The 6086-nt window shown below is 53.7% G+C and overlaps 1 long non-coding RNA gene across 2 annotated transcripts; it reads right to left on the reverse strand.

Moving 5' to 3' along the window:
- Positions 1-814: 814 nt before the first annotated feature.
- Positions 815-5325, reverse strand: LOC114100529 (uncharacterized). 2 transcript variants are annotated; one of them, XR_003584083.2, is made up of 4 exons: positions 5097-5325; positions 4787-5004; positions 3211-3397; positions 815-1754 (listed from the first exon to the last, which is right to left on the reverse strand). It is a non-coding gene; the product is annotated as an uncharacterized lncRNA (long non-coding RNA). The 2 variants fall into 2 exon arrangements; XR_003584082.2 differs by having other exon boundaries at positions 4787-4896; positions 5097-5321.
- Between the last annotated feature and the right edge of the window lie 761 nt (positions 5326-6086).

The following is a 6086-nucleotide window of genomic DNA, read 5'->3' on the forward strand; positions in this document are numbered from 1 at the left end:
GTCCTTTTTAAATTTTTTAATTTTGAGACAGGGTCTCACTAAGTGGCTGAGGATAGCCTCGAACTTGTGATCCTCCTGTCTCAGCCTCCTTACTTGTTGGGATCACAGATGTGTGCCACATGCCTGGTAAAAACTTTATATTCACTAACTTCTCACTGAAATTTAGCACTTCCTTCAATATGAATGTGAACCACATGAGTCACGACAGGGTTGGCAGTGGTTCTGTCAGAAGCCAAGATACTTTAGTTCCACAACCCAGGGGTGGGAGACCCTCCACATCCTACTGCTGAGGACCTCTTCCTTTCTATATGCTGATTAAGAGGCTCCTGTAGCCAAAGGCTCACCTGGAATCCCAGAGAGTAGGGAGGCTGAGGCAGGAGGATTGCAAGTTCAAGGGCAGCCTGGGCAACTTAGCAAGACCCTGTCTTAAAGTGAAACATAAAAAGGGCTGGGGATGTGACTCCATGGGAAAGCACCTGCAGGTTCAACCCTCAATACTGGAGGAAAAAAAAAATGAAGAAGCTCACGTATCACCGCGTAGCACACCCCAGTTAATATTACAACAATCAGGGCTGCGAATGTAGCTCAGTGGAGAGCACGTGCTTAACAGGTGGAAGGCCCTGGATTCCCTCCCTAGCACCAAAAAGTAAAGTAAAATAAAAACAATATTGTAGTAATAGCATTTCAACATTATTGGCTTCCTTCAGAATGGTATGAACTGTATTTTATGCATTTAAAATACTGTGATGATAAGGAGTCCATCCTTTCACCAGGTGGCAGAGAAGTTCCCAGGAAAAAAATTTAAACATCCCACTTTACGAACAGCCATTTTTATTTTTAAATGGGAAAGTACTAGGTACATTAATCTGGAAAATAGTCACGCACTCTGTTAACGCAATACAAAAAGCAAGAAGCAAAGCAGCGTGTATGGCCAACTGTTCTTTGTGTAAGAACGGGGCTGGGTCCTGAGTTTGCTAGATACACATGAAATACATCAAGGAGCCCCAAACTGGCACCAAGGTCATCTCTGGGCTCCAAGGAGAACCATCACTGGACGTCTGAGTGCTGACGTTTTTCATGAGGTTCTGGGGAGCACGGCAGGGACTGTGGTATAAAACAGGTTTTGTATCTTTCCAAGTCCCCATGTAAGAACGTGCAAAGCAATAAGGTAGCAAAACCAAAGTCCCATGAACAAGATTGACAGCAAATCTCGATGACAAGGGTCCCCACAAGCCCCCCCCAAAAAAATATAAGCGGTAGAGACAAACTTGCAGGTTCTTAAGATTTGTGTGGGAAAATACATTTGTTAGTCCTTGTTGGGGGGAAACAGGAATTAATAAAAATGCTAGTCTTCATCCGCTCTAGAACCCACGATTGGTGGGGAACACAGAGAATCACCCGGACACATGTAAAACTGCAACTGTGACCACAGAAAAGAAATTCTACATGTTCAAGATTTTGATAAAAAGAATTCAAGTGTGTAATAGGGTCAGAGTTTAAAAGAACAAAGGAAGAGAGAGAAAAAGAGGCTGGGAGACAGACAGGTCCCAGGGCAAGCTCCTTCCCAAGGCCCAACCCCACGACCTCCCGCCATCTGAGACCAGCTGGTCATCTGCAAAGGCTGCAGGGGCCCTGCCCAGCCCCCAACACCTACTGCCCTGCATCTTCCTTTGTGATGAATCATGTGTTTGTGGACTGAAAGGCAGGGTTACCCCAGCCAGGAAGTCCTTGGAGTCATCAGATGGTGGCAGCCCCTTGAAGCGGAAAAAACACAGCCCTCAGAGGCCGGAGACATGGGTTCGGGCCCCAACCTGGCCTCATAATCCACAGGAGAGCTTGCAGATCTGAGGATGGGGAACAGGTACCTGTCCCAGCAGATCTGCAAAGGGGCCCCTCCAGCTCCCCTGCGAGGGAACTAGAGATCCTGGGCACCCACCCTAGTTAGGAGGAAGGTAAAGTTATGTTACACCCTCTGCTTGGTTCTTGGGGTGCTCAGGCAGCACCCACCACCAGCAGGACAATAACAGAGCCCTCCGCAGCTAGGTAGCCTTGTCACCATTTCACAGCTGAGGAAGTTGAGCTCCAGGAGGAAAATATCGAGGCCTATGGTCACACAGCCCTCACACACTTTGACCCTGGTCACTTGGAGGGGACACCTTGGTCCCCAGGGCAGTTCTGTCCTGGCAACCCCAACCCCACGCCCAGTGCTCAGGGGTGGGGCTGGCTCCCTGTGAACAGGACTATTTTTAGAGTGGACAGCAGGGGCCAGGGGCCGCAGCCAGGAGTGACAATGGGGGGAAGGGGGTGGGGCTGCTGGCGGCCGCCCCCGCACCCAGCAGCCGCCCCATTTCCTCGAGGAACCAGGCTGCGCACAATACAAGGAAAGCCGAATGGGGAGCGGCTGGGGGCTCCTGTTGTGGGGGCTGACCTGGCCCATCGGGGCAGCTGGGGGCCCGGCGGAGGCCCGTGGACCAGGGGAAATGGACCATTAGTCCAGATGCCTGGCTGAGCGCAGGGAACTCCGCTCCACACGCACGCACAGCCTCACACGTTCCTCCGGCCTCACCCTCGCCCTCCTCTCTCCCACCCAGAGCGCACGTTCCACTGATGCCTGGGCAGGGGCTGGCCCCATCTCCAGTCTCCAGGGTAGAGAACTGGGCCCTCGGGACCCAGCGAGTTGAGTCAAACAGAAATGGATTTGGAGGACCCGGTGAGAGCACCCAGACACTCTGTCTAGGTCCTGATCTGCCAGAAGGGGTGTCCCATCCGGAGAAGGTGCTGGCCTGAGGCTGGAGCTGCCGTCTAGGGGGCCTGTGACTTCAGCCAGAAGGGGGTGTCCTTGGCCTTCCCAGCCCCTCTACTAAAGGGTCTCCAGTTGTGACATCTGTAATCCCAGGGGCTCTGGGAGGCTGAGACTGGAGGACTCCAAGGTCAAGGTCAGCCTCAGCAACTTAGTGAGATCCTGTCCAAATAAATAACGGGGGGGGGGGGGGGGGGGCTGGGGATGTGCTGAGTGGTTAAGTGCCCCTGGGTTCAGTCCCGGGTACCAATAAAACCCTTATGAAAAGGTACACTTAAAACAGGAAAAAATGGGTGCCTTTGATTTGATGTTGGCTATATCCTGACACAGTTGAGCTTTAAAAACTGGCGCTGTCTTTCCAACTTGAGAATCCTATGACTGCCTTCTTTCTGGTGCCAGAGCGTACATACCTCATCCCAGCTGACTTGTGAGGCCCAACACCAAGGTTGCATTTAACTATCTGGTTAATTTTTCTCCAGGGGTGGGAGGGGAGCTGCAAGGGGAAGGCGAGCTCCTCCACGGCCCCGCTCAGCTTTACGCACAGGTAACGCACATTCTCCCAACATCCAATGAGGAGGGTGTACTTCTTATTTCAACCTGACAGAAAAGGGAAAAGGTGGGAGAAGGGAGGTCTAGCCCAGGATAGTGCAGCCAGCAGGTGGGAGAAAGGAACTGGGTCCAACAGCCTGGTTCCAGACCCCCATCCCTACCCCATGCCACCCTGGAGGAAGATGCTGGGGTCATAGTGCAGCCTTCTCCCCTGCCCCCCAGGTTGGGACCAGGAATTGAATCCAAGGGCAGTTTATCACTGAGCCACATCCCCAGCCCTTTTTATTTTATTTTTTTATTTTGAGACAGGGTCTTGCTAAGTTGCCCCGAACTTGCCTCAGCCTCCCACATTGCTGGGATTCCAGGTATGCACCTGCACACCACCATGCCTGTCCCGCAACGCAGCCCTCTTGATGGTTTCTTTTCTCTGGCCTCGAGTGTCCCACACCCTTACATAAAACAGGAACCCAGCAAGCGATGCAGACCTCCCCTCCCTAGAAGGCAGCTCCGCGGAGCTATCTGGGGGTCCCAAAAGGGGCTCAAACCCATCCTTGACAACTTGTCCACATGTCCCTGCCAGCCCCCATGGCTGGCTTGTTCCATTTCCTGGCTGTGTGACCTGGGGCATGTGACTTCTTGGCCTTGCCTCTGCTTATTCATCTGTAAAATGCAGATAAAAATACTATGTATCTACCCTTAACGGATACGGAGTTTTCTTTGGGGGTGAGGAAAGGTTTTGGAGCTAGATGGAGAGGTGGCTCCCCAGTCTTGAGGATTTATTAAATGCCACTGAATCTTACACTATAAAAGGGTTGATTTGTGGGACGTGAATTTCACCTCAATTTTTAAAAGACGGTGGGATACAAATAGACATAGATACACAATTTTTAAGTCTACCTAAAAGCTGTATTGAGGATTAAAAGAATATTAAATATCAAGTTCTTAAAATAATGCCGACCCATTGCAAGCAGGCGATATAGAAGTGTTTTTGTTTCTGCTGGAATTTAACACCCCAGATTGTTGACCAAGCTGCCGCCCCCACTGGCCAGCTGCACCAGCTTTTCTGCTGGGCTCCCCGCTGCCGCCCTGGCCAGTCCCATTCTCCAGAGGCAGCCAGGGAATTAGAGTGATCCTGATAAGACCCAGTCTCTCTCACACATTCCTCTGCTCAAAAGCCTCTGATGTCGGTGGCTGGTGAGAAACAGCTGAAGTCCCTGCAGTAGACTTTGAGACCCCACAGAATCGGCTCCTCTGACCCCCATCCCATCTGCTCTCCTCTTCATTACCTTCCTCTCACCAGCCACCAGCTGCACTGGCCTCCCCACTCTGCCCTCTCCCTACTCCCTGTCAGGCCTATTTATGCCGCAGGGCCTTTGCACTTGCTGTTTCCTCTGCCAGAAACCCTCTTCCCCCAGGCTCACATAGCTGCCACCTCACCTCTTACTAGATCTCTGCTCCAATGTCACCTTCTCAGATAGACCCTCGCTGGCCATCTTCAAAACCAGCACCGCTCCAGCCAGTCACATCCCCTGCCCAGCTTTCCAACCCTGAGTGACACAGAACGTTGATTCACTTTCCAGTGTTTGTCCACCTCTCCCATGAGACTGCAGGCTCCTTGGAGAAGGAGTTAGGCCCTCTTCAAGGGACTTCGTTTCCTGTTGGGCACCCAAATGGCAAGTTGAGAGCTCGCCACGGATTGTGTTGGATGAATGGATGAGTGAGTGTCCGACACCGTGCTGTGGCTCACCTGGTCATTCCGCTGGACCCCGAGGATCAGAAGCCTGGCTCGGCGCAGTGGCCCCTGCGTGGACGAGGGAAGGCCCCTGCCCAGTGCAGGGTCCTGCCACCTGCTGAAGCTGCGGAGGCTGGGGCCTGGGACACAGAGCCCCAGCCCACCCCAGCCCACCCCGGCCTCTCCCTCGGGACTGGGGACTCTTCCTCCCTGTGCAGCTGTTCCTTCCGCCCGCGGCCTCTTCCCTTCCTCCCCATCTTGGCCCTGCTAGTCTCCCCAGGCCTTTATCTCTGCCCTCAGCTGCTCCAGGGAGGAGCGGGTGTTCCGTTCCCCTCTCCTCCCTGCCTTCCTGGCCTGGGCCCTGCGCCTCCCTCGGGCTCAGCACCCATCCCACCTCTCCCCGGACCCCTCAGCCACTTCCCAGAGGGCTGGGAGGAACAGAGGTCACGCAGGAGTGGCCAGGGGAGCCCAGGGTCCCTCTTCCCAGCCTCCAACTTGCTTTATGTCCATGGCTTCACTCAGAGGCCAGCCTGGGAAGAGGCCATTTGAGCTCCAGACCCAGCTCTGGCCCCCGCTGGCTGTGAAGTCTTTAGCAAGTCCCAAGACCTCTCTGAACCTCAGTTTCCTCATCTGAGAAACGAAGGTCATGGCAGCACCTACGTGGAGGGATCCTGAAGGAGTGAAAGAAAGCAGAGAACCTGTCTTAGCACGGGACGCAAGGCCACGAGGTGGGAGGGCTTGGAAACTGCCAAGTCCTGGGCCACCCTTGGCAGTGTCTCTGGGCCACGTTCCTGGCACAGCGAGCCTGGAATCTGCGGGATTCCTAGGCTGACTCGGACATTGCCTGCCGTCACCATCCTTAACATGACAGGATCGTTAACGAACTCAGGGTCCAGAAAGGCCAGTGGAGGTCAGCTCCTGGAAGCACTCTGGAATGGCACCCCTCCAGCTGGGCCCACTGCCCCCAGGGGCCGCAGGATAATCCAGACACAGAGTTGTCCTCGT

The sequence above is a fragment of the Marmota flaviventris genome, chromosome 2 (genome assembly GCF_047511675.1).
Source record: "Marmota flaviventris isolate mMarFla1 chromosome 2, mMarFla1.hap1, whole genome shotgun sequence".
Classification (NCBI taxonomy): domain Eukaryota; kingdom Metazoa; phylum Chordata; class Mammalia; order Rodentia; family Sciuridae; genus Marmota; species Marmota flaviventris.